A 24,043-nucleotide genomic window follows, 5' to 3' on the forward strand; every position below is an offset into this window, starting at 1 on the left:
CACACACCACAGTCACACGGTACCCAACCTAGTCACACCACAGTCACACGGTACCCAACCTAGTCACTCACCAGTCACAAGGTACCCAACCTAGTCACACCACAGTCACACGGTACCCAACCTAGTCACACACCACAGTCACAAGGTACCCAACCTAGTCACACCACAGTCACAAGGTACCCAACCATGTCACTCACCACAGTCACACGGTACCCAACCTAGTCACTCACCACAGTCACACAGTACCCAACCTAGTCACACCACAGTCACACGGTACCCAACCTAGTCACACCACAGTCACACAGTACCCAACCTAGTCACACCACAGTCACAAGGTACCCAACCTAGTCACACACCAGTCACAAGGTACCCAACCTAGTCACTCACCACAGTCACACGGTACCCAACCTAGTCACACCACAGTCACACGGTACCCAACCTAGTCACACACCACAGTCACAAGGTACCCAACCTAGTCACTCACCACAGTCACACAGTACCCAACCTAGTCACTCACCACAGTCACACAGTACCCAACCTAGTCACTCACCACAGTCACACAGTACCCAACCTAGTCACTCACCAGTCACATGGTACCCAACCTAGTCACACACCAGTCACAAGGTACTCAACCTAGTCACTCACCACAGTCACACAGTACCCAACCTAGTCACTCACCAGTCACACGGTACCCAACCTAGTCACTCACCAGTCACACGATACCCAACCTAGTCACTCACCACAGTCACATGGTACCCAACCTAGTCACACACCACAGTCACACGGTACCCAACCTAGTCACACACCACAGTCACATGGTACCCAAACTAGTCACTCACCAGTCACACGGTACCCAACCTAGTCACACACCACAGTCACACGGTACCCAACCTAGTCACACACCACAGTCACACGGTTCCCAACCTAGTCACACACATCAGTCACACGGTACCGAACCTAGTCACTCACCACAGTCACAAGGTACCCAACCTAGTCACACCAGTCACACGGTTCCCAACCAAGTCACTCACCACAGTCACACACCACAGTCACACACCACAGTCACACAGTACCCAACCTAGTCACTCACCACAGTCACATGGTACCCAAACTAGTCACACACCACAGTCACACGGTACCCAACCTAGTCACACACCACAGTCACACAGTACCCAACCTAGTCACTCACCACAGTCACAAGGTACCCAACCTAGTCACACACCAGTCACAAGGTACCCAACCTAGTCACACACCACAGTCACAAGGTACCCAACCTAGTCACTCACCACAGTCACACGGTACCCAACCTAGTCACTCACCACAGTCACACAGTACCCAACCAAGTCACTCACCACAGTCACAAGGTATCCAACCTAGTCACTCACCACAGTCACAAGGTACCCAACCTAGTCACACACCACAGTCACAAGGTACCCAACCTAGTCACTCACCACAGTCACATGGTACCCAACCTAGTCACACACCACAGTCACATGGTACCCAACCTAGTCACACATCACAGTCACACGGTACCCAACCTAGTCACACACCACAGTCACACAGTACCCAACCTAGTCACTCACCACAGTCACAAGGTACCCAACCTACTCACTCACCACAGTCACACAGTACCCAACCTAGTCACACACCACAGTCACAAGGTACCCAACCTAGTCACACACCACAGTCACACGGTACCCAACCTAGTCACACACCACAGTCACACGGTACCCAACCTAGTCACACACCACAGTCACAAGGTAACCAACCTAGTCACACACCACAGTCACAAGGTACCCAACCTAGTCACACACCACAGTCACATGGTACCCAACCTAGTCACACACCACAGTCACACAGTACCCAACCTAGTCACTCACCACAGTCACAAGGTACCCAACCTAGTCACTCACCAGTCACACAGTACCCAACCTAGTCACACACCACAGTCACAAGGTACCCAACCTAGTCACACACCACAGTCACACGGTACCCAACCTAGTCACTCACCACAGTCACAAGGTACCCAACCTAGTCACTCACCACAGTCACACGGTACCCAACCTAGTCACACCATAGTCACACGGTACCCAACCTAGTCACTCACCAGTCACACAGTACCCAACCAAGTCACACACCACAGTCACAAGGTACCCAACCTAGTCACACACCACAGTCACAAGGTACCCAACCTAGTCACACCACAGTCACACGGTACCCAACCTAGTCACTCACCAGTCACACAGTACCCAACCAAGTCACACACCACAGTCACAAGGTACCCAACCTAGTCACACCACAGTCACACGGTACCCAACCTAGTCACACACCACAGTCATAAGGTACCCAACCTAGTCACTCACCACAGTCACATGGTACCCAACCTAGTCACACACCACAGTCACATGGTACCCAACCTAGTCACACATCACAGTCACACGGTACCCAACCTAGTCACACCACAGTCACACGGTACCCAACCTAGTCACACCACAGTCACAAGGTACCCAACCTAGTCACACACCACAGTCACACAGTACCCAACCTAGTCACTCACCAGTCACAAGGTACCCAACCTAGTCACACCAGTCACACGGTACCCAACCTAGTCACTCACCACAGTCACACAGTACCCAACCTAGTCACACCACAGTCACACAGTACCCAACCTAGTCACACACCACAGTCACACAGTACCCAACCTAGTCACACACCAGTCACAAGGTAACCAACCTAGTCAAACACCACAGTTACACAGTACCCAACCTAGTCACTCACCACAGTCACAAGGTACCCAACCTAGTCACACCACAGTCACACGGTACCCAACCTAGTCACTCACCACAGTCACACAGTACCCAACCTAGTCACACCACAGTCACACAGTACCCAACCTAGTCACACACCACAGTCACACAGTACCCAACCTAGTCACACACCAGTCACAAGGTAACCAACCTAGTCAAACACCACAGTCACACAGTACCCAACCTAGTCACTCACCACAGTCACACAGTACCGAACCTAGTCACTCACCACAGTCACAAGGTACCCAACCTAGTCACTCACCACAGTCACACGGTACCGAACCTAGTCACTCACCACAGTCACACAGTACCCAACCAAGTCACTCACCACAGTCACATGGTACCCAAACTAGTCACACCAGTCACACGGTTCCCAACCAAGTCACTCACCACAGTCACACACCACAGTCACACAGTACCCAACCTAGTCACTCACCACAGTCACACAGTACCCAACCAAGTCACTCACCACAGTCACATGGTACCCAAACTAGTCACACCAGTCACACGGTTCCCAACCAAGTCACTCACCACAGTCACACACCACAGTCACACACCACAGTCACACAGTACCCAACCTAGTCACTCACCACAGTCACATGGTACCCAAACTAGTCACACACCACAGTCACACGGTACCCAACCTAGTCACACACCACAGTCACACAGTACCCAACCTAGTCACTCACCACAGTCACAAGGTACCCAACCTAGTCACACACCAGTCACAAGGTACCCAACCTAGTCACACACCACAGTCACAAGGTACCCAACCTAGTCACTCACCACAGTCACACGGTACCCAACCTAGTCACTCACCACAGTCACACAGTACCCAACCAAGTCACTCACCACAGTCACAAGGTACCCAACCTAGTCACACACCACAGTCACAAGGTACCCAACCTAGTCACACACCACAGTCACAAGGTACCCAACCTAGTCACTCACCACAGTCACATGGTACCCAACCTAGTCACACACCACAGTCACATGGTACCCAACCTAGTCACACATCACAGTCACACGGTACCCAACCTAGTCACACACCACAGTCACACAGTACCCAACCTAGTCACTCACCACAGTCACAAGGTACCCAACCTAGTCACTCACCACAGTCACACAGTACCCAACCTAGTCACACACCACAGTCACAAGGTACCCAACCTAGTCACACACCACAGTCACACGGTACCCAACCTAGTCACACACCACAGTCACACGGTACCCAACCTAGTCACACACCACAGTCACAAGGTAACCAACCTAGTCACACACCAGTCACAAGGTACCCAACCTAGTCACACACAACAGTCACATGGTACCCAACCTAGTCACACACCACAGTCACACAGTACCCAACCTAGTCACTCACCACAGTCACAAGGTACCCAACCTAGTCACTCACCAGTCACACAGTACCCAACCTAGTCACACACCACAGTCACAAGGTACCCAACCTAGTCACACACCACAGTCACACGGTACCCAACCTAGTCACTCACCACAGTCACAAGGTACCCAACCTAGTCACACACCACAGTCACACGGTACCCAACCTAGTCATACCATAGTCACACGGTACCCAACCTAGTCATTCACCAGTCACACAGTACCCAACCAAGTCACACACCACAGTCACAAGGTACCCAACCTAGTCACACACCACAGTCACAAGGTACCCAACCTAGTCACACCACAGTCACACGGTACCCAACCTAGTCACTCACCAGTCACACAGTACCCAACCAAGTCACACACCACAGTCACAAGGTACCCAACCTAGTCACACCACAGTCACACGGTACCCAACCTAGTCACACACCACAGTCACAAGGTACCCAACCTAGTCACTCACCACAGTCACATGGTACCCAACCTAGTCACACACCACAGTCACATGGTACCCAACCTAGTCACACATCACAGTCACACGGTACCCAACCTAGTCACACCACAGTCACACGGTACCCAACCTAGTCACACCACAGTCACAAGGTACCCAACCTAGTCACACACCACAGTCACACAGTACCCAACCTAGTCACTCACCAGTCACAAGGTACCCAACCTAGTCACCCCAGTCACACGGTACCCAACCTAGTCACTCACCACAGTCACACAGTACCCAACCTAGTCACACCACAGTCACACAGTACCCAACCTAGTCACACACCACAGTCACACAGTACCCAACCTAGTCACACACCAGTCACAAGGTAACCAACCTAGTCAAACACCACAGTCACACAGTACCCAACCTAGTCACTCACCACAGTCACACGGTACCCAACCTAGTCACTCACCACAGTCACACAGTACCCAACCTAGTCACACCATAGTCACACAGTACCCAACCTAGTCACACCAAAGTCACACGGTACCGAACCTAGTCACTCACCACAGTCACAAGGTACCCAACCTAGTCACACCAGTCACACGGTACCCAACCTAGTCACTCACCACAGTCACACACCACAGTCACACAGTACCCAACCTAGTCACTCACCACAGTCATATGGTACCCAAACTAGTCACACACCACAGTCACACGGTACCCAACCTAGTCACACACCACAGTCACACAGTACCCAACCTAGTCACTCACCACAGTCACAAGGTACCCAACCTAGTCACACACCAGTCACAAGGTACCCAACCTAGTCACACACCACAGTCACAAGGTACCCAACCTAGTCACTCACCAGTCACACGGTACCCAACCTAGTCACTCACCACAGTCACACAGTACCCAACCAAGTCACTCACCACAGTCACAAGGTACCCAACCTAGTCACACACCACAGTCACAAGGTACCCAACCTAGTCACTCACCACAGTCACACAGTACCCAACCTAGTCACACACCACAGTCACACACCACAGTCACACGGTATCCAACCTAGTCACACACCACAGTCACAAGGTACCCAACCTAGTCACTCACCACAGTCACACGGTACCCAACCTAGTCACACACCACAGTCACACAGTACCCAACCTAGTCACTCACCACAGTCACAAGGTACCCAACCTAGTCACTCACCACAGTCACACAGTACCCAACCTAGTCACACACCACAGTCACAAGGTACCCAACCTAGTCACACACCACAGTCACACGGTACCCAACCTAGTCACACACCACAGTCACACGGTACCCAACCTAGTCACACACCACAGTCACAAGGTAACCAACCTAGTCACACACCACAGTCACAAGGTACCCAACCTAGTCACACACCACAGTCACATGGTACCCAACCTAGTCACACACCACAGTCACACAGTACCCAACCTAGTCACTCACCACAGTCACAAGGTACCCAACCTAGTCACTCACCACAGTCACACAGTACCAAACCTAGTCACACACCACAGTCACAAGGTACCCAACCTAGTCACACACCACAGTCACACGGTACCCAACTTAGTCACTCACCACAGTCACAAGGTACCCAACCTAGTCACACACCACAGTCACACGGTACCCAACCTAGTCACACCAGTCACACGGTACCCAACCTAGTCACTCACCAGTCACACAGTACCCAACCAAGTCACACACCACAGTCACAAGGTACCCAACCTAGTCACACACCACAGTCACAAGGTACCCAACCTAGTCACACCAGTCACACGGTACCCAACCTAGTCACTCACCAGTCACACAGTACCCAACCAAGTCACACACCACAGTCACAAGGTACCCAACCTAGTCACACCACAGTCACACGGTACCCAACCTAGTCACACACCACAGTCACAAGGTACCCAACCTAGTCACTCACCACAGTCACATGGTACCCAACCTAGTCACACACCACAGTCACATGGTACCCAACCTAGTCACACATCACAGTCACACGGTACCCAACCTAGTCACACCACAGTCACAAGGTACCCAACCTAGTCACACACCACAGTCACACAGTACCCAACCTAGTCACTCACCAGTCACAAGGTACCCAACCTAGTCACACCAGTCACAAGGTACCCAACCTAGTCACACACCACAGTCACACAGTACCCAACCAAGTCACACACCACAGTCACAAGGTACCCAACCTAGTCACACCACAGTCACACGGTACCCAACCTAGTCACACACCACAGTCACAAGGTACCCAACCTAGTCACTCACCACAGTCACATGGTACCCAACCTAGTCACACACCACAGTCACATGGTACCCAACCTAGTCACACGGTACCCAACCTAGTCACACCACAGTCACGCGGTACCCAACCTAGTCACACCACAGTCACAAGGTACCCAACCTAGTCACACACCACAGTCACACAGTACCCAACCTAGTCACTCACCAGTCACAAGGTACCCAACCTAGTCACACCAGTCACACGGTACCCAACCTAGTCACTCACCACAGTCACACAGTACCCAACCTAGTCACACCACAGTCACACAGTACCCAACCTAGTCACACACCACAGTCACACAGTACCCAACCTAGTCACACACCAGTCACAAGGTAACCAACCTAGTCAAACACCACAGTCACACAGTACCCAACCTAGTCACTCACCACAGTCACACGGTACCCAACCTAGTCACTCACCACAGTCACACAGTACCCAACCTAGTCACACCATAGTCACACAGTACCCAACCTAGTCACACCACAGTCACACGGTACCGAACCTAGTCACTCACCACAGTCACAAGGTACCCAACCTAGTCACACCAGTCACACGGTACCCAACCTAGTCACTCACCACAGTCACACACCACAGTCACACAGTACCCAACCTAGTCACTCACCACAGTCATATGGTACCCAAACTAGTCACACACCACAGTCACACGGTACCCAACCTAGTCACACACCACAGTCACACAGTACCCAACCTAGTCACTCACCACAGTCACACGGTACCCAAACTAGTCACACACCACAGTCACACTGTACCCAACCTAGTCACACACCACAGTCACAAGGTACCCAACCTAGTCACTCACGACAGTCACAAGGTACCCAACCTAGTCACTCACCACAGTCACACAGTACCCAACCTAGTCACACACCACAGTCACAAGGTACCCAACCTAGTCACTCACCACAGTCACACGGTACCCAACCTAGTCACTCACCACAGTCACACAGTACCCAACCAAGTCACTCACCACAGTCACAAGGTACCCAACCTAGTCACACACCACAGTCACAAGGTACCCAACCTAGTCACTCACCACAGTCACACAGTACCCAACCTAGTCACACACCACAGTCACACACCACAGTCACACGGTATCCAACCTAGTCACACACCACAGTCACAAGGTACCCAACCTAGTCACTCACCACAGTCACACGGTACCCAACCTAGTCACACACCACAGTCACACAGTACCCAACCTAGTCACTCACCACAGTCACAAGGTACCCAACCTAGTCACTCACCACAGTCACACAGTACCCAACCTAGTCACACACCACAGTCACAAGGTACCCAACCTAGTCACACACCACAGTCACACGGTACCCAACCTAGTCACACACCACAGTCACACGGTACCCAACCTAGTCACACACCACAGTCACAAGGTAACCAACCTAGTCACACACCACAGTCACAAGGTACCCAACCTAGTCACACACCACAGTCACATGGTACCCAACCTAGTCACACACCACAGTCACACAGTACCCAACCTAGTCACTCACCACAGTCACACGGTACCCAACCTAGTCACTCACCACAGTCACACAGTACCCAACCTAGTCACACCATAGTCACACAGTACCCAACCTAGTCACACCACAGTCACACGGTACCGAACCTAGTCACTCACCACAGTCACAAGGTACCCAACCTAGTCACACCAGTCACACGGTACCCAACCTAGTCACTCACCACAGTCACACACCACAGTCACACAGTACCCAACCTAGTCACTCACCACAGTCATATGGTACCCAAACTAGTCACACACCACAGTCACACGGTACCCAACCTAGTCACACACCACAGTCACACAGTACCCAACCTAGTCACTCACCACAGTCACACGGTACCCAAACTAGTCACACACCACAGTCACACTGTACCCAACCTAGTCACACACCACAGTCACAAGGTACCCAACCTAGTCACTCACGACAGTCACAAGGTACCCAACCTAGTCACTCACCACAGTCACACAGTACCCAACCTAGTCACACACCACAGTCACAAGGTACCCAACCTAGTCACTCACCACAGTCACACGGTACCCAACCTAGTCACTCACCACAGTCACACAGTACCCAACCAAGTCACTCACCACAGTCACAAGGTACCCAACCTAGTCACACACCACAGTCACAAGGTACCCAACCTAGTCACTCACCACAGTCACACAGTACCCAACCTAGTCACACACCACAGTCACACACCACAGTCACACGGTATCCAACCTAGTCACACACCACAGTCACAAGGTACCCAACCTAGTCACTCACCACAGTCACACGGTACCCAACCTAGTCACACACCACAGTCACACAGTACCCAACCTAGTCACTCACCACAGTCACAAGGTACCCAACCTAGTCACTCACCACAGTCACACAGTACCCAACCTAGTCACACACCACAGTCACAAGGTACCCAACCTAGTCACACACCACAGTCACACGGTACCCAACCTAGTCACACACCACAGTCACACGGTACCCAACCTAGTCACACACCACAGTCACAAGGTAACCAACCTAGTCACACACCACAGTCACAAGGTACCCAACCTAGTCACACACCACAGTCACATGGTACCCAACCTAGTCACACACCACAGTCACACAGTACCCAACCTAGTCACTCACCACAGTCACAAGGTACCCAACCTAGTCACTCACCACAGTCACACAGTACCAAACCTAGTCACACACCACAGTCACAAGGTACCCAACCTAGTCACACACCACAGTCACACGGTACCCAACTTAGTCACTCACCACAGTCACAAGGTACCCAACCTAGTCACACACCACAGTCACACGGTACCCAACCTAGTCACACCACAGTCACACGGTACCCAACCTAGTCACTCACCAGTCACACAGTACCCAACCAAGTCACACACCACAGTCACAAGGTACCCAACCTAGTCACACACCACAGTCACAAGGTACCCAACCTAGTCACACCACAGTCACACGGTACCCAACCTAGTCACTCACCAGTCACACAGTACCCAACCAAGTCACACACCACAGTCACAAGGTACCCAACCTAGTCACACCACAGTCACACGGTACCCAACCTAGTCACACACCACAGTCACAAGGTACCCAACCTAGTCACACACCACAGTCACACAGTACCCAAGCTAGTCACACACCACAGTCACAAGGTACCCAACCTAGTCACTCACCACAGTCACATGGTACCCAACCTAGTCACACACCACAGTCACATGGTACCCAACCTAGTCACACACCACAGTCACATGGTACCCAACCTAGTCACACACCACAGTCACACAGTACCCAAGCTAGTCACACACCACAGTCACAAGGTACCCAACCTAGTCACACACCACAGTCACAAGGTACCCAACCTAGTCACACACCACAGTCACATGGTAACCAACCTAGTCACTCACCAGTCACATGGTACCCAACCTAGTCACTCACCAGTCACACAGTACCCAACCTAGTCACACACCACAGTCACACAGTACCCAACCTAGTCACACACCACAGTCACATGGTAACCAACCTAGTCACACACCACAGTCACATGGTAACCAACCTAGTCACTCACCACACTCACACGATATCTGCGCTCTGGCACGCAGAGCCCACCTTTCGAGACGTCAGTGGAGAGGAATTCGAGCCGTCCGATCCCGTTGTTGGAACGCGTTCATAAACAAGGCGCAGATTCCGTCACCCACCTGCCCCCGCCCCCCATACCAAAGATAGCAAAGACAAAGATCCCCCGTATAGCCTGTAACAAGACTGTTGGGGCAAGTGCTGCTAGCGAGCACCTATGAAGATCGGCACGGAACACGAAGGGGTGGGTGGCCAGCACCACGGCTGGTCGCCTTTGTCTCTCCGGTGGCGATGTTTACACACCGCACCAGGTACTCATTTTGGGCCGAGTCGACCTAGGAAAGGCCCAAGACCGGTTCAAATAATCGTCACCGGTGTTTGTGGCCGTGAGCGGGATTCGAACTCGGGTCGCCGGGTTGGGAGCGCTCACACATCCGCCTCCTAGCGTGGCCACCTGTGGATCAGTGCGTCCACGCTTTCTCTACGACGTATTTTTCAGCCCAGCTTCAACCCTCTCTTCTGCGGGGTCCCCACGAATGAATCACTCGACCGTATCAGGTGGAACTTTTCTTAATTCGTTTATGCGGGGCACACAGACACATTACTTGAATTCTGAAACAAGCCCGACTTGTTTAAAGTTGTGGAAAAAAACAAACCATCAACATAGTGTTCCGCTCAAATGAACGCAGGGCAAACGCTCAACGTCCAGTGCACGGCCCTGAGCCGAATGCAACGATCCACGTTCCCTCCAGCACGAGGTAAGGGGCCGTCCATAAATGACGTCACGCGATTTTGGACGATTTTTGACCCCCCCCCCCTTGTCAGACGGCGTCACAAAAAGTCAGACCCCCCCCCCTAAAATATGACGTCACAAAGCTCTGCCCCCCCCCCCCCCCCCCAACAATAAACATGCTTATTGCAAACATGATGCCTTGAATAAAGGTGTCAGTTTTTGTGCCAGTTAAAAGGGTAAAACCTATTCCAATGCTTCAAAGCGCTTTAAACTATTGTCACTGTAGTGCGTATTTAATGTGCCGCTGCACTCTGATGTTGTAGGCGAAAACATTTATCAAAAAGTCTATTTAATTAAGTAGAACGTGTTGTCTATAGTTATTTAAAGCTGCGCATTTTGATGTGACGTCACATTTCTCAATCGCCCCCCCCTCCACCTCGTCACACATCGTCACAAATGTCTGACCCCCACCCCCCTAGGTGCGTGACGTCATTTCCGGACGGCCCCAAAAAGCCCGTCGATCTTACAACCCGCAGCTGACTTCCCATCAAAGTGATGTTCGTTTTTATCTCCCCAGCTGAGGAAGTTAAGTTTGATGCTCCAAGTTCCCCACCACCGATGCCACACGACCAGCTGGGTCGGTTTGTTGGATACGAACGGGTGGCGCTGAGGTTACAAAGTATTTTTTACTTGATATTTATAGAGCGCTTCTCATCAAGGCACGAACACATTAAAAAAAAAATATTAATATGGCAGGGGCGTGCAAGGGATGAGGAATAGGTGACTACAATAAAGGGGTGAGTAGGGGATAAGGAGAGGGGAGGTGGTCACGCTAGAGGGGTGGGTAGGGGTCAGGGAAAGGGTCGGGGCAGGGGAGGGAAGAAGTGGAGGGAGGGAAGAGAATGGGCAAATGGACGAGAGAGGGATCGTGTTGGCACAGGCGCCTGGCACTCATCCTGTGGGAGGTATCGCCACGAAACGTTCTGGGGGTTCCATTCCCCCCAATCGGCTCACCCAAAAGTGAAAACAAATAACTTGGGTGGCAGCTGCTGCTGCTGCTGCTCCTGCAGTGTTGGCAGTCGTGGACAAACAAACAAAAGCAACGCAACGCATTCGGCAAAGAACACCGCGTGGCCTTCAAAGGAACATTTTAACATGTTGCATTTCATAAAACGCCGCCTACATATTTTCGAAAACGTAAACATATAATCGGCAGTACTTCATGGCAGTGGACCTTGATGTGCTGTGTAGGATGGCCACTGCCTGCGATGTTGCCGATTATATTATTTTCATCTTCTTTGGTTCTTTCGGTAAAGTCACCGCCACGTAGAATGAGAATAAAATAATAAATTGATAAAATAAAATAACACGATAATATTCTCACGACGTTTGGGCCACAACACAAGCGGCCTTCATCAAGAACCAAAGAAGATGAATCATTGCAGTCACGAAAGCTTTAAATCGAAATTTGTGTTTGTTGCGGTTGCACCCGATTCAAGAGCCGAATGGCTCACAGGGCTATACCTAATAAATGAAATCAAAACTTAAAGAATGTTCTTCTTTGGTTCTTTCGGTAAAGTCACGTAGAATGAGAATAAAATAATAAATTGATAAAATAAAATAACACAATAATATTCTCACGACGTTTCGGCCACAACACAAGCGGCCTTCATCAGGTGAAGGGAGCGAGACTGTCTGGTAGGACAGCGCTGGAGTGAAACGTCGTGAGAATTTTATTGTGTTATTTTATTTTATCAATTTATTATTTTATTCTCATTCTACGTGACTTTACCGAAAGAACCAAAGAAGATGCATCCTTGCAGTCACGAAAGCTTTAAATCGAAATATATTATTTTCCTTTAAATGCCACACATATGCTTAACCATATAGGTGGTGGGGTAAAGTGTGGGTTACTCCCACCCCTCCCAAGACGTCTGGTTCACATCGTGGAAGAGCAGGGCGACATCACCTCTCGCTCTCCGGAGAGAGAGGGGATGTCGCCGTAGCGTTCCCTCTCTGCCAGCAGTGGCGTAAGAAGGCTCCGTGTTGACATTCATTGTGTGAATGCACTCGGCGAAAGTGATGCGTTTAACACGTGTGTGTTATGACATGTGGGGAGCGGTGGTGTAGCGGTTATGTCGCTGCGAACCCAGTGACCCAAGTTCCATTTCCGCTCACGCCCAACACCAGTGACAATGATCTGAACCGGTCCTGGGCCTCCCCTAGGTCGACTCAGATTTAAATGAGTACCTGGTGTGATGTGTAAACATCGCTACTGGGGAGACAAAGGTGGTCGGGCGTGGTGCTGGCCACCCACCGCCTCGTGTGCCGTGCCGGCTTTTTGCATACGTGCTCGCTAACAGCACTTGCCCCAAGAGTCTGTGAAGGCTACACGGGGGATCTTTGTATTTATATTTATTATAACATGTGTACATGTGCCGGTGCGTGTGTTTGCTATGTGCGCTTGGTGTGTCAATAGAGATGCCCCCTCCCCCATCTCAAGGGATTTGGCACCAGAAATATTTGAGTGCAGGCTGCTTGCCCGGTTGATCCCAGCACACAGGCACAACCCAACACGAACTCCTCAATAACACCGCGTGTGTGTGTGGCCTTAAAGAGAAACTAAATACAGTAAAACCTTGGATTGCGAGTAACTTGGTCTGCGAGTGTTTTGCAAGACGAGCAATTTTTTTTTTAAAATCAATGTTAATTTGATAAACGAGCGAATGTCTTGCAATACGAGCAGTACGTATATGCTCTGTCTGCCGAGCGTCACGTGATCACAACTGATATACGAGCCCTTTGATATACGAGTGCTTTGGATTACAAGCACGTTTCCGGAACGAATTATGCTCGCAATCCGAGGTTTTACTGTATATCTATAAGGTAGGCTACGTTTCAGGCAATAGCCGTTGCTCCCAATGCCACCTATTATCTACGTACTCTTAAGGCCACAGTTTTATCGAAGCTAAAACAGACGATACGTCAATCCACCCGCACGCAAAACGCACACTCACTGAGCGTTGCTGTGGCGAGTACCCGTACCGAAATACATAAGCAGACGATATGAATACGGGACGGAGTTGGTGCATACTTGGTTCGTTATCGGCGTGCACAGATTGGAGGAGGAGGAGAAGTTACCATTGCAACCTTATCTTCGTCACTGTGATTACCAAGTCTGGAAGCGATTGTAAAGATTGTATGAGCTAAAATAAATTCTTACATCCACATCGCATCCAGTAACCGAGTGCGAGATGCAATCGTTCACTCGTGTAAATTTGACGCAAATGGTACTTGTATAAGCTAATGGAAGGAATTGGTGATTGGGCCCAGGAACACATGCCAGGGGTGGGCATGGTGCCTTGTGTGTCTTAGAACAACAAATATACCCACAATGCATTGTGCCAGCAAAATGGCATTGTTTTACTTGCACTATACAGTCACCGACTTAATTTGATGGAGTTTAATTAGTTTAACGCGTAGGCTTTCGCGACCAATATTATTAATAATAAAAGTTTTTTGGGTTAGATCGCGTTATTTATAAATGTGTCGGAACCCTCCACCACCCGACGCGGCCAATCAGTAAAAAAATGTCACGTTGACAAAAGACAAATAGTTCGCCACTTTAACCCACCGGTGTGTTGAAGAGTGAATCCACAACATTAAAAAAATGTATTTAGATTACAGGGCACACATCGTCTGTGGCTGTAATCTCTTTAGAACTGCTCTTTTCGTGTTTCGTTTGTTTGTCCTTCCCCGGCGGGTTGGACACGTACGGTGCGAAATAATTTCAACATATTCATACATCAGGGCGTGCCGGGCGGGCTGGTTGTTGTTGCCCTGCACGTGTTGAAGGAGGAGGCTGTCACGTGGCTCTGTTGCTACGTGGGCTGACGTTCGCTCACGGAACATTGCATATATATTTATAGTTAATTCATTTTTATTGTGTATTTGGTGCTCTAACCGTGTCAAAGTCACCGATACTCAAAATGCCACTGTTAGTGTAACTAATCATATGTCCATTTACAAATCGTTCATTTAAAAACAACAATTTTATTTTCTTCATGACCCACGGTGCAAACAAGTGCAGTCTCCAACCCTCATTATGAAAAAGGGTCATTGCCTGAAACGTCGTAGATCATACGTACGGTATACATTTTTAATGGTGCCGTGTGGTTGAGGGGCGTGTTGACCTGGGGGCACGTTGACCTTGTTAATGGAACGAAAGGGGAGGCGGTCGCAAAGCAGACACAGCATGGGAGACAGCGAGACAATGCGGACGAAGAAGGCACTATAAACAAGACAAAAATACCCACTCTAGAATGAAGGAACAACCCCACAGAGCAACAATGAATTGCAAGAATGAACGGTGAAGGAGGGAAATGCTTACACTCCTCATGGTTACAACCGCAACACTTTCCTCCTCCCACGCGTTTTCCTCCCCCACCCAAATATTCCAAGTTGCTTGTGGAATCGCGGCCATTAAATTCCAAGAATTGTCCACAGTCTCCACGTGGCACCTGCATTAAGAAAGCCGGGATGACACGGGACGTGCCTCTCATAGCTGCTCAGCAGCAGCCCCATCTCCACGACTGAACAATAACACGGACGTTATTACACCCCATCTCCAACGCCTGTCCCCCCCCCGCCCCCTCTGATTTTCCCAACACTTTCTGCTGCGGTGCCTCTTACCCTCTACGGGCTGACATCTACGGTCACAAACACCTCTCTATCGACAACGTACACGTTAGAATAATAATAACAATGATATTTATTTATGCAAGAGAAAACTGGAGTATCAAGAGGCTCCCTACTCGGCTTTGTTTGATCAACTCATTTTTCAAAATGAGTATTTTCCCTTGTGGGAAGAAACCAGAGGGGTCAGTCAGTCAGTTAGGTAATTTTTGGTGAGGAAATCCGGCTAAGAAGCTCTTTTCAATTGCGGTCTGACAAAAACAGCTGATAGTGTAGCGCGCACGACGGGACCCGAGGGCATCCACGTGCGTACGAGGGGAAGACGCTCAAAGTTCGCACACAAACGTGTTCGCAAGTCCACACACCACCATCTCCTGGCCGCCCACTCAGAGCCAAGGGGGGCTTGTCAATTGCACTTCTCACCCCAGTCCGCTGCCTACTTACTGATAAGGGTGCAATGTGGACCAATCTCTAACCACTGTCATCACCTTCGGTTGTTTGGAAAGCTTGCAGTGAGGTCTCAGTTTACAATGTCAATAACCTACAATTACAGGCGTGCTGCAAAGCCCCAATTCCCAAGGCCCTATCTAGCAAACAAACATCATTAGGCGACTCCTCTAATGATGCGACTCCCAGGTACAATTGGATGACAAGAAAACTGCTTAAAAGAAACCACAAAAGAAAGTTCCAGATCTAGCAAGGGATTGGGGGGGGGGCATGGAATGTGTAAATAATTTACCAAATGGGTATGGTAAACGCGCCAGTTGGCAGAGGTGCAATGATGCATGGATCCGTCCGTGTAAAGCTCACGATGCAAGAGTCGTCGACATTGCGTGTGTGCGTGCGAGGAGTCGCACAAGGCTGAAGATTTGTTGTCGCGCACTCCGCAAAGTGCAGCCCATCACGAGTGCACCACGTTGTTCGCACATCTGTAGTTGTTACTTTGGGAAGATAGTTTAAAAGTCTGTTGCTAAAACCGGCTCAGACGTACGTGATGGGATTTGCGTGACCCCCACCCCCAACCTCCCCCCTGTAGCCTCGATTGGCCTCTGCATTAGCGGCTACATAAAAAATAAATAGGATTCTTAAATTGATCCACGATCCTGAACCGTGGAAGTTCGTGACGTTTGTTGTTGCTGTGGGGCGGGTTGATCACGAGTCTGAGCTTCAACGCCACACCATCGCGACGATTCGTAGGGCACCACGGTGGCTAGGAGATGTTAACTACCTCGCCTGGTGTACAGGAGGTCGTGGGTTCTATCCCGACCCTGACGCCTGCTGCTGTATATTTAGAGTTTGTGTGTCTCTTTCATCATCATCACGGTGGCTAGGAGATGTTAACTACCTCGCCTGGTATACAGGAGGTCGTGGGTTCGATCCCGACCCTGACGCCTGCTGCTGTATATTTAGAGTTTGTGTGTCTCTTTCATCATCATCACGGTGGCTAGGAGATGTTAACTACCTCGCCTGGTATACAGGAGGCCGTGGGTTCGATCCCGACCCTGACGCCTGCTGCTGCATTTGAAGTTTGCGTCTCTCTTTCACCGTGGTCGTGTGGATGTTTCCCTCCTCCGGGTCCTCAGGTTTTTTACCTCCACGTTTAGAATCAATATGCGTTTCAAGTTGTTTCTTGCTGTGGTTGTCCCGCCTGATGACGGACCGCTTGTGTTGCACCCGAAACGTCGTGTTTTTATTTATTTTATTTTATACGCTACGTGACTTTACCGAAAGAACCGGAGAGTATGGATCCCTGCAGTGACGAAAGCTTCAAATCAAGATTTTTGGCTGCTGCAAGTATCCACGTGATAAACCAGCCACTTCATTGATCTATCATTTGTGGCCAGGTCGCTTCGGGAAACGAGCTACACAGCTCAGTGGGGGCCCTTACCTAGGTGAAATAAAAAAATATAGTTAACAGTTAGTCATTTGAATCGTGAGTGAAACGCCAGTTACTCTTGCTTCTCTCAATCGGCTCTTGTAATTTGTTAGCTTTTTTCCTCCCTTTGGCGAGCAATTCATTTATTTATTTTTGTGCTGTACGGCCGCTTTGACTACCTTGTAAGAAGGGGCTCTCTATTCGTGTAATTTATTCTTGTGATTGTCAAACGACTGCAGCGCTTTGATTCACACGGTGGGCTGAATCAGGTGTTCAGATTCTTAATTAAAATATGCTGCGAGCCAGCCTCTTCTCAGGGCTGGTGGGGCGGCAGGCGGGCGGGGGGGGGAGGTCGTAATGCCTTCGTCATAAGTCTGGAATAATACGTCTGCAGAGTTCGCTACAAGTCCCTGCGAGTTCACATTTGGATGATGTTAACAAGGGTGAGGCCTGGGTATCTTGTGCGATGTGAACTTCTTTCGCAACATACAGCATTAAATTGCGTATAGACGTATTCAAACGATGTATTTAAACATTAAATGATGTATTTAATATGTTGCCGATAAAACTACGGCATCTTTCGTCCTGTATGCGTGTTGAACTTCTTTCACACCGTATGTAGCCAACCGTGCGAATCGGAGGTGCGGGGGAAGGACAACAAACTAATCACAAAAAGCAGTTCTAAAGAAATTACTTTTCAATCCAAATGACTTAAAAGTGCACAGCCCCAGTGGCTTGCTATTATCGTAGAGGAAGAGCGTTCCAGACGGCTGCAGAAGTGGACCTGAAAGTACGCGATGTGGTGACCGTCTTTGTCCGAGAGCTAACCAAAACACCGCAGTAGCCGAAGCCGATCGCACGACTGAGGCTCGTAAAGGAATGCAGTGAGCACTGGACACGGTCGCTAATCGGGTGAACATCTGTCGTTGTGTTTGACCCGGCGCAGCCCCGGGGAATCGGCATCTGCGTGGTCGGGTGGCAGCAGGAACTGATCGTTCCGACGTCTGGTTACCAGCATTGCCACGTTGAACTTTGTGACACTAGAAGAGCCCCGTTTTGACGATGGACCTCGTGCCGACTGAGAGAATGCGTTGTCCGGGGTTTGGTCTACGGTGGAAAGGGTGGCAAGTCCAGAATGTCCCGAGCAAGCTCCTCGACTGCCCTTAGGAGACATTCAGCGCACGACTTGGGCTCCAGTGTGATGAAGAAAATGTTTTGCCGGGCCAGTATGGGACGGAACAAGAGAATGATGAAGCGTACTCTTTGGTTATTTCGGCAAAGTCACGTGGGTGAAAATAAAAGAAAGTTAAAGTAAAACAACAATTGAAAACAACTAAATCAAATCACGACGTTTCGGAGGCAACGCAAGCATTTAGACGGAGAGTTAAATAGGGGCAGCACTAGGCCAGTCCACATGAAATTGATAAATTACCTCCATTATATAATTATACACTCCGTAAGCTGATGTCTGAAACACCTAAACTATGGATATAATTGGTGAGAAAAAGTACTGTAACACAGTCTTTTTTATGTTATATGTTCATATGCACGCCACGACTTGTTAAAAGGGCCGGCAAATTGCCAACAGTTGGTCTTAGAATAACAGGTCACACCCTCCTCTGCCGGACGATGACATCATCTGGTTATTGTGTGCTGGTGTCAAGTTACAATGTTTTTTTCTATATCAGAGCCCTTGAATGGACACTGCAACTCACACGTTAGGGATGTTTAAGTTTGTCAACGTTTTGCCTCTACCGCCTGTCAATCGTTGGGCGTTCGTTCACCACTTGTTGCAGAGATTCGCACGGTTCGAATCTAGCGGCCGCCCCGATTAATACTTGCGGGCGTAATGCCGACGATAACGCTACTGCGCTCCATCCGCGTCACAGAACGGCGTTCAGGATCCCGGGACGTAAATGACAAGAGTAGGCCGCTGTGTGCCGGCGTCAGGGTACAGATTTGCCAAATTCGAAATGTCCCACCACCGATTGCTCAATTGGGATCTCTCACACACACACACAGCAGCAATCATTGATCCCAACTGGCAGGCCGATGCGCCGGTTGGCTCTTGAAAATTAGCCTCATCCTGGTCTCCTTTAAGTTCTCGCCTGGTTAAACAAAATCAACTTTCAACCTAAAACTGACTGAACGCGGCCCTTTATTCTTGTTTTTGTGACAGTATTTCAGCGAGGGGTAATCCCCGTAAGAGTTGTCCCAGCAAGGTGTCGATCGACACTCCACTCATTGCAGACACATGATCAATATATGAGCGCCATCTCATTTCGGCTCTTCCGGCGGCCCAAGACGTGAAAAGGAGAGAGAGTGGCCCGGTGAAATGCTCCACGGAGTCAGATCATTTAGCCAGTTAATAATAATAATAAAGAGTCTTAACTCGTAACACGCCGCCACGCGAGGAACCACAGTGAAGGCAGCAGCCACGAGTGATGCTGGCACCGACGATTGCCCAAGATTTGCGGTTCTCTATATATAATATTAAGGCGTTATCACCCAATGAGTGTCTTCATGTGGGAGGAAACCGGATGCGCCCGGAGAAAACCTCGCGTGCGAGGGAGAAACACTGTATCCCATACAGACAGGACAGGGTGTAGAATCCACGTTTTGGTTTTTACCGCATTCCCCTGCCAAGCCAGGGTACACGGCACCTCATCGACGCCCACGGGAAGGGAGTTTCTCAACATTGATGCCATCCGCCCACCCTCACTGCTGCCTCCACAGCGCTGGGTTACAGGCAGCCACATGCACGACCACCACGGCCCGGATCCTCTTTGCAATGGGGCACGGGAGGAAGGCAGCGGGGAGCAGAACCCAACAGAGGGCATCACACGTGCCCCCCCCCCCACCCCGTTCTTGGCATGTCTGGCAGGTAGAGCAGTTACAATTAATCCATGCTTACACAGAGTATGTATTTACATGTTGTTGTTGTTGTTGAACTTATCGCGCATCGTACGTAGCCATCCACGCTAATCGGAGGCCTGTGCTCGTAACAACGTGTAATATTTATGAAAAACTCGAACGTCAATAACACTATAGTTTTAAAAGGAACAAAAAAATATATATGGGTGACGTTTCGAGCAATTGTCCTTCATAGCACATGCACAGCGAGGCTTGAGAGAGAGTCGATACGAGTGGGAGACTGCACTTGTAAGCCCTTCTTGGGGCGCCACAGTTGCGGGATGTTGACTACCTCGCCTGGTATGCAGGATGTCGTGGGTTCAATTCCTGGTATGCAGGATGTCGTGGGTTCAATTCCTGGTATGCAAAGGATGTCGTGGGTTCAATTCCGACCCTGATGCCTGTATTATTTGGAGTTTTGCATGTGCTCTCCGTGATCACGTGGACATTTCTCCAGGTCATCCGTGTTTTCCCTCCACATTTAGAAACGTGTGTTTAGAGTATTTGGCTGCTATGAATGTCCACACGTGATAAGTCACTTCGTTGAGCTATCATTGGTGGCCAGGTCGCTTCTGAAAAAGAACTATACAGCTCAGTGGGCCAGTAAAATAAAAAATAGTTTTAAATAGTTCACAGTTTCTATAAAAGTGGGGGGCATTCCCCGAAACGTTGCTTATTCAATGTGTTTTTCATTTTAAGGCCACAGTGTGTGTCATTGATGAATGTGTCAAATGTTTTGTTTTTGTTATTTGTGCTTCTGCACCGCTGCCAATGCAGCAGCAGCAGCAGCATCATCGCCAAATCACCTCATCAAAGAGCATAAACCATCATCAGGTGAACTCCGGCCATCCTCACAGCAGTGGCTTTGGGCTGGCCATCGGACCAAGACATTCAACGCATCGCGCGCTTTCAGATGCGCTTCTGCGGCCGTCTGGAACGCTCTTCCTTTCAATATTAGGAAGCCACCGGAGCAATGCACTTTTAAATCCTCTAGATTGAAAACTAATTTATTTAAAACTGTTGATTGCGTTTAGTTTGTTGTCCTTCCCCGCACCTCCGATGAGTATGATTGGCTATGTACAGTGCGAAAGAAGTTCAACATACATACGCACGGTTCGTGTGCACCTATATGTGCACGTGTTGTGTGTGCACGTTCGTATGTTCCTCCGCGTGTGTTTTCACCTCCGTCTAAGAACTCCATGGTGTCCAGCCAATGCCGCCGCTGCTTCTGCAACAGGCGATAATGGTAATTGCTGCTGCAACAGGTAGTACACAACGAAAACAATGTATAATTAAGAGCACCCTGGAAAGTAGTGGTGGTGCTGGACTCGGTGACACGTAGTGGGACTATTTCCTCAGCAGCTGCCTTGGGCGAGGCGGATTTAGAATGAAAGGAAGTGCATTGTCACCGATTCCCAAGGCTATCCCGTTTCCCCCCACGCGCAGCTGTGCCTCTGTGGGAGCGCTCGTGACACGGGAGGCAGTGTGTGGGGGGGGAGGGCAAGGGTGGTTGGTGGTCGTGGTGGTGGTGGTGCTAGAGGGGAGGCTTCTGAACGCCGCGGCCCCGCATGTCCTGCTGGCAAATCCGGCGCGGCGCTTTGCGCTTGCGATCGGGATGGAAGCGCGAGGCACAGGTGGCGGTCGCGGCGGTGGCCCGCCAGGGTGGGCGGCCGACCGCGAGGCCGAACGGTGTGGGACATCGGCCGGTGGTTTTACAACCGCGGCAAGGAGGGCGCACGCGTAAGCGAGCCGAGGGTCGCCCGCTGCCTCGTACGCGGAGACCGAGAACCCGGACGGGTTTCTCGAGTCGGCGTTCCATCTATTATTATTATCAAACTCGCTGCGAAGCTATACTCGGGGGTTGGAAATGGAATTAAATCACGAGGGGTGTTATGCGTGTGCCGAGCGTAGAGAGGATCACTTTTTGTTTGTACCAGGGGTCGAGTGACCTCCAAGGGAGGTTTATTTTCTAGGGCATTCAGAGAGAAAAGACACGTGTTCGAAGTGATTCCTTTGTTATGGCTTTTTCATTATTAAACAAAAATAAATAGTAGATAATGAGTGTACATATACTGGGTGGAGTAAAACCAATGGCTGGGTATTCGATTGGCTGGCTGATACAGAGGCGTGGCCAGGGCAGTTCAGCCAGAACACAGGAAAGTTCACAATCTTGTGTGTAGGAACATTACAAGTTAGCGGAAAGTTGGGGGGGGGGGGAGGATAAGAAAAAAAAGATGAATCCGCGATTCCTTCCGGTACGCAGTCAGGGTTCAAATTCGCACTCCCATCGGGGCGTTCCAGGGCGTTCCGGCCCATTTCCCCCACTGCATATACTGAGATAAAGCAGAACACAACACTGCTAACCAAATCAGAGCACGAATACAGAGCGAAGGATACAGAGGGAATTGAGGTAATCTGTCCATTGCATGTAACTAACGAGCAAGGTGCCAGGACTGAACACTCCTCATAGGCTCGACAAACTCACTGTCGAACACAAAAATATATATTTGTTTGTTCCTGGGTAGTAAGTGTTATTTCCTAATTGTTTATGCCTCAAAAGTACAAAAAATGGGCTATTATTATTCCCCACAAACTTTGATTTTGTGACCAGGACAGTGATATTTTGAAATGTACCTATTGTCAATGAGAAAACGTGGTGTGCATTTGTGTAATTCCTTCACGTAAAGTCCTGGCCACAAAAGCAAAGTTTGTGTGGAATAATAATAGCAGCCATTTTCCATACTTTTGAGGCATAATCAATGAGAAAATAACACTTACTTCCCAGGAACACAAATCGTGTTCTTGCCCTGTCCTGTGGCGACCTAGTGCACGTTCTCTCGGACTGGAACGAGAGCCAAACGGTGCGCACGCTCGTGCCTCCTGAAATCAGCGGAACGTATTTGCCGGGATACACCGGCGTCGCCGCCTTTCCCACTGATGGCCCAACCCGGACGTACTCTTCTCTCGGTCAGGATCAGGTCGACCAACACTGCGCGGCAAAAGCTGCGATAACGCTCAATAAAAAAAATAACCGGGAAACCGGACCTCGGTACAAATACAAACACGGAGCCGACCGTTTTCTAATTTTAGGTAATTTGGCGATGACACGTAACTCGCCTCGTGCCACTATTAGACACTCACAGTCTAGAGCGGCGTTTCTCAAACCCTTTTGGCCCGCGGATCACTCAGCCGCCCACCTCCTGTTGACAAAACGAATTCGCTTCTCTCGCTAAATACCA

At 49.9% G+C, this 24,043-nt stretch overlaps 1 protein-coding gene across 3 annotated transcripts in view; it reads right to left on the reverse strand.

Moving 5' to 3' along the window:
* The window catches only part of LOC116952456 (lysophosphatidic acid receptor 6-like), a 51,575-nt gene that overhangs the window by 15,559 nt on the left and 11,973 nt on the right, over positions 1–24,043 (reverse strand). Inside the window, exon 2 of one of the 3 annotated variants that reach the window (XM_032971819.2) lies at positions 21,987–22,032. The exons of the other annotated variants lie outside the window; for them this stretch is intronic. The gene's annotated coding sequence lies outside the window, so the exon portion shown is untranslated. The remainder of the gene's footprint in view (positions 1–21,986; positions 22,033–24,043) is intronic. 3 annotated transcript variants of the gene reach the window in all.

This window comes from Petromyzon marinus, chromosome 47 (assembly GCF_048934315.1).
Source record: "Petromyzon marinus isolate PM22_M1 ecotype Great Lakes invasive population chromosome 47, UKy_Petmar_22M1.pri1.0, whole genome shotgun sequence".
Classification (NCBI taxonomy): domain Eukaryota; kingdom Metazoa; phylum Chordata; class Hyperoartia; order Petromyzontiformes; family Petromyzontidae; genus Petromyzon; species Petromyzon marinus.